A 13088-nucleotide genomic window follows, 5' to 3' on the forward strand; every position below is an offset into this window, starting at 1 on the left:
AGGCATGCCAAGCCAGGCAGGGTGGCTTTGCATGCCTCATAGATATGATTGAGAGGGATGAGCCACTGCAGCAGTTAATATAAATGACACTCAAGTTGGGCAGGCCTCTTGTAAATGAGGTCCAATGTATGTTACAGTTAAACCCACTCACGTAACTATCTCCAAATGTCTGAAAGGCTAATTGAGCCACACCTAAACATATTGCATACATATTGGTGTTCAAATGTTCACAATTCATCATTGGGCCGGAACAGGATAAGATGGACACTATCTGTTACTATGCAGCACTGACAGGTACTGAGCTCAGTTAAATCATGGAACAAGGATGGCTACTGTCTGATGTGTATAGCATTGAAATGGACATGTAAAGATTTGAAAAAGGCACAGGTATTGTAATACCTTGTAGAGTGTGGTATGTAAATTCATTAGTTGCACAGAGCCATGAAAGTCAGGCATCCTTGTGGCATTTCTTTAGTAGTGTGGTATTTGAACTAGTTCCACATTCTGGCTACCAGATGAATGATCTGGCTCATCATATGTGTGTACACTGCACCCTGCCTTACCTATGTGTATAAAAATTTACCTGTCCTGGGACTTGGACCATGGCCTTCGCCTCTTTATGATTTTATTTTGAATTAATTTGCTTCTGTTAAATTACTTAACAGCAAATTGGTCCTCTTTTAGGGAAGCAGGGAAAGAATGCAACTTTTGTGACCTGGGATAAGAAGATCCGCATCATGTTCTTTTTGTCTGTCCTGCAATATTACCTGTATGACGTTGCCATCTATGGCCAATGATTTTACAAAATTATGTAACATCTGTTGAGGTGGCACAAGGGTTTTTCTTTTTCCTAAGGATGAAGTAATTTGTATGAAAATATAAAAAATCTTCAGAGGATTTATACATGTCTATTAATGGTTTCCTAATTGCCGGTATGTGGGGGGGTGTTCAGGCATGTTTGTTCATTGTTTTGAGTATTTCACACTTAAGGCTCACTGCTATGACAAGGGGGAGTTCTCTATTGGAAGTGTACTAGAGAGCACTTTACTCAAAGATACCTTGCCAGGTCGCATTTTAATTAGTTTTCAAGGTTTATGCACATATTTTAACCTGACCTGGTTTGTTCTTACCTTTTTGGTGGGAACTTAAACAGCTGCTATTTCTAGAGTATTTGGTATGATTGGTAGTCTAATTGATGGAGACTTCTCTTAAATTATTTATTAAGATGATTTTTGCTTCAAGGACTGCAATTGGTGAATTTTTATCATGACTTTTATTCTTTTTCTAATATGTAAGATTATGGTATGTTCCTACTGTATTGTTTTGATCATGTGGACCTCTTTTACCTACAAATCATGAATAAAGGATTGATTTGATTGATGTGTTCTACATTCACAGTGCAATGTATCATCTTATGTCTTTTAGGTGGACCAGACCCATACACAACGGGTGAGGTGTAGGGCTTCAAAGATCCAGATATTAACAGTGAGTGTCATCCTGAATGCTTAATGTGTAGTGGAAGGACTGTGTGTGATGTAGAAAGTTGTCAATGCCATGTTCAATGTGCATTCCTATTCCAAAGAAATCATATGTTATACAAATAGTAATTATAATTCACAATTTCAAATGTTGCACATACGTTAGCATCTGACTAATGCCAAGGTGAATATATTGCCAATCTCTGCTGGACCTCATGATAGATGGGCTGACAGAGGGGCCATGACCAAAATGCCAAAGTGTGTGAAACTATGAGGTAGTGGATTCATAAGTGAACATGGCTGGGGATTGTTAACCTTTTAGATGCATGTCAGGTGCACATTTCTACTGTAGTCACACACATTGCATTCTCTGTCCAATTTGTATGACTAGCCCACACAGGATGTGAGGATTAACCCACAGTGAAGACAAAAAGAGAAAGTGTAGCAGGCCTAGATGTCATAATTCTACACATAGTAATGCATTTGAAGACCTCACTCATGTTGTTTAATGCTCCATGAACCAATAGTGGATATGTAAACAAACCGTTGTGCTCTTTTTAACAGAAATGCCAAAGTGTGTTTAACCAGAGGCATGTTTGCACAGCACAGTCATCCAACAAGCCATTGCCTAATCCACCTTCTGGTTGTGTCACTCATGATAGTCTTCCAAATCTTTCCCAACCAAGTTTACACTTTGGACAACAATTGCTAATTACATCACATGATACATCTGCAGATGAGATATGGAGCATACATGCACACAGCCATCATATGGATATGCTGAGTTCTGATGTGCAGCAAGGTGACATTGATATCTGACACATAGGGACAGACAGCTTCACGAAGGAACTGAAGACATGGCTTTTCTAATAACCACTTCACCGGTATACTCTACTCCTTCCCCCCACCCCAGCGCTTCGAGACCCTAATGACTGAGTAGTTGTGCTTGATTGATTGACTGATTGACACCAGGCTGTGTAGAGGACACATGCTATTACATTGGTTGCATATGATGAGCCATGGCATGGTCCACCATGGAATTGCATCAGTCTATATAGAAGATGTTTCCTACATCCTGTTCGATGTGAGTTAGCTATCCACTTTCAAATCTTAATTCTAATACCTAGGACACGGTAAGTCTATGTGGCAACATGTCCAGATGTGTGTCCTTGCCACATCACGTATGCAGTGTTGTGACCCAACACTTGTACTTTGCAGACATTTCTCTTCTTACTTTGCCTAGGGGCCATGCTCTAGAGCCCATTGCAAGCTGCAGAAGGGACACTAAAGATCAGTAATAATTATAGGTGTACCATACCATGTGTACCCAACAGTATTGTTCCTAAGCATACTATACACTGACATGGTTATTCCTAGATATGCCAAGATTATGCAATGACTTTAGCCAACATTAGCTAAGCCTTTGTACCTTGGCCTTAATGAATTTGGAGATGTGAAATATTTGTTAGATGAATGCTCACTTCATCCTTTCAGATTATCTTTGGGTTTTGGCAAAGCCACATTTGATGTTTGATTCTAAATGAATTATCTTGATGATTGAACAAGTTTCTAGTTACCCTTTGTCTGACAGATTTTCATTCTGCTTAAACAGACATGACCCCAGAGCAAAAGAGGACCCACCTCATCCTTGCAAAGTGGTATAGCCACATCTGTCTAGTTGCCAAGACATACAAGAGAATAGCAAAACAATTTTTGGAGGAGAGGGCAGCCAGAAACTCTCACATCACACCCCAGGGACCATCCAAACCTGACAAGCCAAGTCAACCTTAGGATGTTGCAGTTGACCAGGGTGGTTCTTCTGAACCTAATGCTAGTACCTCCACCAGCCTGCCAACAGGACCAGCATTGCCCCAGGAACAGACTTCAGGACAGGTTACTCTCTTTGAGCAGATGATATTAAAGGACATGTCCGACCGCAAGTTCAGAGTGGCAGGGCTTGAGTGCAAGATGGACACAGCCATTTGGCAACCACAGAATCTGCAGGAGGCTGTGGACCGGCTTTCCCCCAAAGAACCTGTTAGACCTGACATGTGGTGGTAATGGTTCCCCCACATTTTTTGCTTTTTTTCTGGGATATTTTGATGGTTCTCGCAAAGAGCCTACTGGTCCTGAGCACTTTCCCAGAGGAAGCGTAGTGTGAAAGTGCCGGTGCCACCCTTTCATCCACCTGGAAATGACACTTGCAACTTGCACTCTGGTGGTTGTCCCATATAGGTACTGGAGGTGGCATTATTTATCAGGGTGTGCACATTTGCACATGGGTAATCTAAGATAGGAACTGAGCCCTAGGCCAGTATTGGCACACTTGCACCTTTGTGGTGGCTTTAATGAAAGTGTCCCACATTCCCAGCAGGCATAGGATGTGCGCCTGGGAATACGTGCCCCAGGGAGTGCTGAATACCCATGCATGTTTGCACTACCTATGAATGCTGCGCTGCCCAAAGGTAACATAGGAGAATGAGTCTTATTAAGCCTGGCTCCAATAGTCGATTGCATGGAAGCAGCCTCATGATGTTTAGTATCATTGGATTCATAATTACAAACCCTTTCAGATGGTGAAGGTGTTTTTGTCATTGATGCTGTAGAAGTGCCACTTCTAGGTAGCACGCATTTCTAGGTTCTAAAATGGTTTTGATGTCCTTTAAATTAGGCCTCATTCCACGGGTCACAGGGGAAGAGCACATCTGTGGTTTCCTCAAGTGACCGCTATAAAACTCAGGCATTCAGAAGGACAAATCCCTGACATTTGGGGCCTGGATAGATTGGGGAAGAAGTTTTTGATACTTGGGTGGTCATTATGACATTGGTGGTGAGTGATAAAGTGGCAGAAATACCGCCAACAGGCTGGCAGTAATTACTGCCAAATTAAGACCATGACGGTGATAACTCCCATAGACATCCACCAGGGCGTTAATACCATGCACCATGGCAGTAGCCATCAACAGCCATGCGGAAGATGATGTACCACTCACCATATCATGACACTGCAATCCACCATGATTTTCAGGGCGGAATCAATGCCATCAAAAGCCTGGCGGAAACACTGCACAGAAGACCAAAGACTCACCATCAGAGACACAGAGAAGAACTCTTCTGCCTTGGAACCGGAACAGTAAGTCTTCCCGATGCTCTTCTATGCCATGCTCCACCTGGAACACCAACGCCGACGAAGACGATGACGGTGAGTACAGCCGCCTAGCACACAAGGGAGGGAGGGAGGAAAATGAGACTGAAACACACACGCACCACACACACCAGCCACACACACACCATACACACAAGCAGCTGCAGACGTAAACCAAAGGCACAGGACACACGGCATAATAATGCAAGGACAACAATAAGGCAGTCATGAGAATGTATTGAATGGGAACAGCCACCAAATGAACCAATTGGAAAACAAAGTGATATGTACAATTGTCCACAATGGGCCAATACCCAATCAAAAGTACTAAGGGCTCACAGGGCCACAGGGCACAGTCTAAGGCCCGACTTGTTTCCTGACAGCATCCATACAGAACTGTGCAGGGGCATCATTATTGAAGTGGGCAGGCACCTCAGGGGTAAGGGGGTGGGGGGCACCTCAGTCAAAGTCGGGAACTTGCCCACTGGTTCTGGTGGGGGCTCCATGCCCATTTCACAGTGCTGGGGAGTGCAAGGTCACAGTATGTCAGGTGGGTAACTTGCCCACTACTTCTGGAGGGGGCTCCATGCCCATTTCCCAATACTGGGAAATGCAAGGTCACAGTCTCTCATGTGGGGACCTTGCCCCACTGGTTCTGGAGGGGTCTCCATGCCCATTTCCTAATGCTGGGGAGTGCAACATCACAGTCTCTCAGGTGGGGAACTTGCCCTCTGGTTCTGGGGGGGGGGCTCCATGCCCATTTCCCAATGCTGGGGAGTGCAAGGTCACAGTCTCTCAAGTGGGGAACTTGCCCACTGGTTCTGGAGGGGGTTCCTTGTACCGCAGTCCCTGGAGAGTGGCCTGCGTGCCCACTGCTGGAGGTAACGGCTGTATTGTCTCAGCTGGAAGTGAGGGCTCCGTGACCATTGGTGCTGGTGGTGTTGGTACCCCAGCAGCCTGAGGTGAGGGCTGCAGTGTCTCAGCTGGGGAAACTGCTTCCTGGGCAGCCTCTGCTGGAGGCAAGGGCTGCTGTGTCTCAGCAGAGGATGTTGGTACCCTGCCAGCCTCTGCAGGAGGTGAGGGCTGCTGTGTCTCAGAAGGGGAAGGGGCCTCCCGGGCACCTTCTGTTAGAGGCAAGGGCTGCTGTGTCGCAGCTGGAGGTGAGGGTTTCTTCCCTTTCATGGCAGGACGTGAGGGCTTCTTCCCTTTCATGGCAGGAGATGAGGGTTTCTTCCCTTTCATGGCAGGAGATGAGGGATTCTTCCCTTTCATGGCAGGAGGTGAGGGCTTCTGACCTTTCATGGCAGGAGGTAAGGGCTTCTTTCCTTTCATGGTAGGAAGTGAGGGCTTCTTACCTTTCATGGTAGGAGGTGAGGACTTCTTCCCTTTCCTGGCAGGAGTTGAGGGTTCCTTCCCCTTCCTGGCTGGTGGAGTGGGATCCTTACCCTTCCTGGCTGCTAGAGTGAGATCCCTTATTTTCTTGCCTCCACTGTCCCCGTGGACTGTTTGGCTGAGGTGATGGGCTGAGTCATTGGGACCCTGCTCTTACGGGCAGTACCAGGGGGGAGAGGGAGGGAAGAGGTCAAGTTGGGCAAGGAAATGTTTTTTAGGGACTGTGGGGAGATGAGGGAAGAGGAATGGGGGTGGAGGTTGAGGGAGTGGTTGTTGGAGGAGTACGTCTGCCTGATTTGGGTGCAGGTGCCTGGGTAGTGTGCCGATGTGAGGTGGATGGCTGTTGGGTGTCTGAGTGCCTGCGTTTGCGTCCTTTAGGGGGGACAGACAGGGTGAGAGAGGACACAAGGGACACGTGGATGAATGTTGTGGAGGTGTCTGCTAGTGAATTGTGTGTGCTGCTTGGTGTGGTTATGCTGGTGGTGGCTGTTGAAGCAGTGCCTGCAGGTGTGAGTGTGGACGTGACTGTGAGGGAGGTGGAGGAGGAGGAGGAGGGGGAGACAGTGGAGGCAGTGGATGTGGTTGTGTCTGCAACTGTCTGGTGTTTGCATGAGTGCTTGAGGGCTGAAGTGTCGTGCCTGTGTTTGACTGTGCCACTCTTGTGTGTCGTATTGTGTGCATGCTCATCTGTATGTGTCCATGGGATGGGTTGGGGTTGAAGAGACTTGGACTGGGAAGTGGTAGTTGGAGGGGGGACTGTAAGAACAGGGACAATGGCTGTCATCAGAGAGGAGGCCAGAGCCTGAATCAATCTCTGTTGGGCCGCAAATCCACCATGGATGCCCTCCAGGAATGCATTGCATTGCTGCATCTGGGATGCCAGCCCCTGGATGGCATTTACTATGGTTGGCTGCCCTAAAGAGATGGATCTTACTCAGAGCAGCAGGACTTACTGGGGCAGGGCCTGAGGTGCCTGGGGCAAAGAAGATGCCCACCCTCCTGCGGAAGCGGGCATGGGCAACTCGCTGAGGGGCTACTGGGAGGGTGGTGCTGGAATGGGGGAGGCGGCTGTACCTACAGCTGGGGTGGTCACAGTGGTGTCTGCCACCACCAGAGAGCTTCCATCAGGGGAGGTACCTGAGTCTGTGTTGTCATCTCCTATCTCCGCCATGGTGCTTCCCTCGCCCTCTGTCCCACTGGTTCCCTCGGCGTCTGTGGACTCTGCCTCCTGGGTCCTGTAGGATGCAGCTCCCTCTGTCGCCAGTGCCCCTGCTCCTCTGCCAGATGCTAATGCACACATGAACAGGATGATAGAAGAAAATAGGCGGGAGAGAGAGAGAAAGGGAACATTGGGACAATTACAGCACCAACACAACAGTTGGCATACACAGCACCGTCACACATAGGGAACAGGATTGAGCACTTTGCATTGCACTGGCATTGATTTGGCTAGATGCCAAAGCAAGATGAGGGCCAAACACTGCCAACTGCAAACCTCCTGGGACCCACAAAGCCCTGACTGACATAGAATGAAAACGAGCTAGGTTACCTGCATTTGCCATACACTCATTAACCTTGAGCTGGATCATGCTGCAATATCTGGCCTGAAATCAAGGGACACCCACGAACCACCCAGATCCCATGCCACCTATCAATTATTGTAGTAACACCCACTGTACTCACCCTCTTGTGGCTGCTGTGATGCCCTCAAGTGCCCATCCAGCTCTGGGTAGGCCACTGCCAGTATGTGGGCCACCAGGGGGTTCAGGTTCCAACGTGCACCCCTTCCTCGTTGGGAGGCCATCCCCAGCTGCACCTCCGCGGTCTTCTGTGCCCAGTGTCTCAGGTCCTCCCACCATTTCCTGCAGTGGGTGCTCTGCCTGCTGTAGACCCCCAGGGTCCGCACGTCCTTGGCGATGGCACACCACAATCCCTTCTTTTGATGGGCGCTGACCTGCAGAGGGAATACAGACAGGAGGACACCATTACACATATAATCCAGCCTGTCATACATATGGCTCAGCAATCCCGTTTCCATCACCATTGGCACACACATCGTCCGGCACCCACCATGTACACTACCACCAGACATTCCCATCGATGACAGGATGCTTGCACACACATCACACATCTCCATGCATCCTTCCCACATGCATCGTGCCCAAGGTGTACTCATCTGTTGGTCTGGAGTCCCATACAGGAGCCCATACTAGTGTTCGACCCCATCCACCAGTCACTCCAACTCCTTTGAAGTGAAGTCACACGAGCCATGGAAGGTGCGAGACACAGGTCACAGCAGCACATGCATTGTAGGTGCTGTCCTGTGAAAAGTCAGTAAAAAAGGGAGGATTTAGATAGAAAATGGCAGTCTCGTCCACGGTGCTGTACACCATCACCGCCAGTGCTGATCCCCATTGGCCACTGCACTCCATAGAGCCCGATATTAGCCAATGAGGAATTGCACAGCTGTACAAGACCACCTTCTGCCACGATGCCCTATGTCGGTGGAGTTACCTCACTTCCACCTGTCCCAAGATACAGGACAGGCGGTCGCCATTTCATGGTGGTGGACAACGATCAGATAAACCATAACTGCAACTTTGCCTAAAATTGCACATACATTGCCATTCCCACTGTCCCATCACATTGATGCTGTATGTACACTGAGGTTGTGGTTCCATTGTTCAAATTGTGATAGCCTACTCACTCTTATGTCCCTTAGATACCTACGACTGCGGATGATTAGGAGGAGGAGACAAGCCCCCGTGTACAGACCCCTTGTGGACTTGGCTACACTGGAGGACAGGCACATTATACTCACCTATAGACTGGACATGGCCACAATCACAGAGCTGTGTGCCCATATGGAACCTGACCTGATATCAGCCACCCATCATCCCACCCGGATCCCCCCTCTTGTGCAAGTGCTATTAGTGCTCCATTTTCTGGCAACTGGTTCTTTCCAAGTGACAGTGGGCCTTGCAGCAGGAATGTCACAGCCAATGTTCTCAATCATGCTGGCAAGGGCTTTGTCTGCCTTGGTGAAACACATGTGCAGCTACAATGTTTTTCCCCAGGTGGAAGACTTGGCCACTGTGAAGGCAGGATTCTATGCAATGGGGCATATCCCCAATATTATTGGGGCGATTGACTGTACACATAGTGCGTTCATCCCACCTGCCAGAATGAAGAGGTGTTCAGGAATTGGAAGAGATTCCACTCAATGAATGTCCAAATGGTGTGCCTGCCAGACCAGTACATCTCCTACGTCACTGCCAAGTATCCTGATTCGCTGCATGACACCTTTGGCCTGAGGAATAGCAGCATCCCAAATATTATGGCCCAACTACAGAGGCACAGGGTGTGGCTAATAGGTGAGCCAGAGTCCCCACCCACTGTATGTCAGTGTATGCCTTCAGGTGTTATACCCATTGTATTCGGTTAATGTTTGTCCCTCAATACATGCAGGTGACTCTGGCTAGCCAAACCTATCATGGCTCCTGACCCCTGTGAGGAATGCCAGGACAGGGGATGAGAACTGTTATAATGAGGCACATGGGTGAACCAGAAGAATAATCGAAAGGACCTTCAGCCTCCTGAAGGCCAGGTTCAGGTGTCTCCATATGACAGGTGGACCCCTGTGCTACTCACCTGGGAAGGTCTGCCAGATAGTAGTGGGATGCTGCATGTTGCACAACCTGGCCCTTAGACGTAATGTGCCTTTTCTACAGGAGGAGGAGACTGGAGATGCCCCTGTGGCAGCAGTGGACCCTGAGGACAGTGAGGATGAGGAGGCAGAGGATCAAGATGTGGACAACGGAACATCAGTTGTAAGTCAATATGTCCAATAACACAGGTGAGACAGTGGAACTGATCATTGCTCTGAATATTGATTTCATCTATGTGACTGTAGCATGATGGCATGCACTTCCTTTGCATCTCAACGTTCTGTCACCTATGGCTTGTTACAGATGTTGGTGATATGACAACAGTGTCCTGATGTGATTACTTCAGACAGTTACAGGTCATTAATTGAATGCTATCACAGTGTTCATATATTTTGCACCCAATGTGACTGTCCCCCTGATTGCACATTCTCAATACATAAAATACAATCAGTCAAGTTGTGTTCAAAGGTGTTTTTTGTAGTGCTATAAAATTGAGGGTAAAGTGCAATGGAATGGGGTGATGGTAGAGGAAAGTCCAGGCTGTTGTTCCAGTCTGTTTGTAGCACAGGTCCAGTGTGCAAGGGGCCATAAGAAGGGGAACAAAGGCAGTTCAAAGTGGACAAGGTGACAGGGTGGGACACAAGGAGGACAATCAGGACAGTCTCATTTCCTGACGGTGGCCTTCGTCTTGGCAAATGTCTCTGGCTTCTGTCTGGATCACAGGGAACGTTTATGGGGTGGTTCACCTTCTGCAGGGGAGGGGTACTGGGGCCTGTGGGTCCTGTGGCGGGGCCTCCTGCTCACTAGCTGCAGTGAAAGTGGTGGGCTGGTCAATAGACTGGCTAGTGGTAGGGGCCCGCTGGTGTGCTGTCCATTCCCTCAAGTTGTTGGCCATGTCTGCCAGCATCCCTGCTATGGAGATCATTGTAGGTTTGAGGGCCTGCAAGCCCTCCCTGATCTCCTGATGTTATTCCACCTGCAGCCACTTGTTCTCCTGCATGTTGTCAAGGATCTGGCAAATCGCGTCCTAGGATTGTTGGTAGACACCGAGGATCTTGGTGAGCGCCTCCTGGAGAGTCAGTTCCCTGGGCCTGTCCTCCCCCTCGCACACAGCGGTCCTCCCAGTGTACCTGTTCCCCTGTGCCTCTGTCCTCTGAACGGTGTGCCCACTTTCCACTGACCTCAGGTCCCTGATTGTCTTGGGTGTGAGGTGTGGACTGGGGTCCCTGTACAGGTGGGCACATTGCTGATTGACATGTCCTGGGGACAGCGGTGTGGGGACGCTGGGTAGGTGCTGTGGTGTTGGATACTGATGGGGAGGATCTGTGGTGGACTGGGAGTGGGCTGGGGTGACCGACTGTCTATTGGTCCCTGATGGGCCAGGTTGTTGATCCAGATCCCGAAGTTCAGAGTTACTGTCATCACTGGGGGCATCTTCTGTTGGGTGACTGGTTTGTCGTGGCACCCCCTCTCCGCTGACATTGGCTGGGCCACCTGTGGGACGTAAGTGATGTATTATGCTTCACACCTGAGACATAATGTGCTTCCCTAGTTTCCCCTCTATCGTTGCTGTTGCCCTGCCACCTTGGTTTGTGTACGTTGATGTATTGTTGGATTGTTAGTTCCCCTATGCTGTGCATGCTTTAGTGTTGGGTGTCCATGCAGGGCTGGGAGGGCTGTCAATGCATTGATATTGCATGCAGGGCTGGACATTGGGGTTAGTCACATCTGTAGGTGCAATGTGTGGGATGGAGTGGAACGATGGGAGTGAGGATGAGGGTGTGAGATGGCATGGCGGTATGGGGGCTGATAAGTAATAAATATTGACTCACCAGTGTCCAGTCCTCCAGCAACTCCAGTGAGTCCCTCAGGATGCAGTATTGCCAAAACTTGCTCCTCCCATGCTATGAGTTGTGGGGGAGGAGATGGGGGTCCACAGCCAGTCCTCTGTATGGCGAGCTGGTGCCTTCCTGCTATGGAACGTACCTTCCCCCTTGGTCATTCCACCTCTTGCTGATGTTTTCCCTTGTTCTTCAATGCTGTCGCATGGCGTTCACCCTGTCCATGATACTCCGCCATAGCTCCATCTTCCTGGCAATAGATAATTGTAGTACCTGTGCTCCAAACAGCTGTGCCTCTACCCTGACTATTTCCTTCACCATGACCCACAACTCCTCATCTGTGAAACAGGGGTGCCTTTGTGGGGACCTGGGTGTTGTGTGGTGTGTGTAAGAGTGTGGGTGTTGGATACTGTGGTTGGCTGTGCGTAGTGGGGTGTGTGAGACACGTATGGGTGTATGTGCTGTTTGTGTCTAGTTGTCACAGTGGTCTTGGTGTCAGTCTGGTGGCAATAATTTGTATTCATAAAGAGTTGTGGGTGATGTGGGTGTGTGTTTTATAGTGCTATGGGTGGGTGTGTGTGGTGTGTGTATGAGTGTCAGGTGTGTGTTTTGGTATTGGCCAATGTTGTGCAGTTTAGAATTTGGGTTTCCATTCTGAGCGCGCCCGTGTGTACTGCCAATGGTTTACTGCCACTGAATGTCAGCCGTGGTAATTTGTGAGTCATGATGTAGTGGGCGTTGTCTTGTTGGTGTAACGGTATGGTTGTTGGTACCGACACTTTAACACTGACCTCTGGGCTGGTGGATTTGTATATGTGGCAGTATTCTGTTGGATTGGTGTGTGTGTATGTCATAATATGGCGAACAGATATTCGCCACCGTGGTGGTATGTTGGGGGCCGTCACTGTGGCGGTAAGTGGAATTTACCCCCAATGTCATAATGAGGGCCTTGGTCTCTCAAAGCCAGTGCATGGCCCCACTAAACCTAAAGATCTACATTCCAGAGCTTCATGGTGGACAGGGAGGAAATTTAGGGGAGTCATCGGTGGTCCAAAGGAAAACCTTTTGAACCACCCCTGACTTCAAAGGAGTCATCTAGTATAACAGGGAGTACCTAACATCTGTAAGACAGAGTAACCTTTATAGTGACACAGGACCATTGCTGCTGGACCACATAGGCACACTGCCTGAGGAATCTGTTGTGCCAAGGAGTATAACTGTCTGAGGAGGGGATCTGCTCTCCCCGTCCTTCTTAGAGACTGTCCTGGGGCTGACTGCCTGCTGCTGTGTAGCATCCAGATGGGTATCTCTCTAAGGGCATGTTGGCTTGCTCTCTGTTCTCAGAGAAGGTCTCAGGGACATCAAAGACCTCCTGAAGAGAGGTGTCCTCTGCTGGGTCTACATCTTGTGCTGGATTTCACCTAGTAGCAGTGGCCTTGGCGTGGCCTAATTATTGTGTCTGGAGATCAGAATTCCCTGGTGTGCAGCTTGCCAAGGATTGCCCGCACTTCAGTTGAGTGGCCCTTTATCATGGGAACCACATCACGTCTCGTTGGTGTGAACA

This window comes from Pleurodeles waltl, chromosome 9, assembly GCF_031143425.1.
Source record: "Pleurodeles waltl isolate 20211129_DDA chromosome 9, aPleWal1.hap1.20221129, whole genome shotgun sequence".
Classification (NCBI taxonomy): Eukaryota; Metazoa; Chordata; class Amphibia; order Caudata; family Salamandridae; genus Pleurodeles; species Pleurodeles waltl.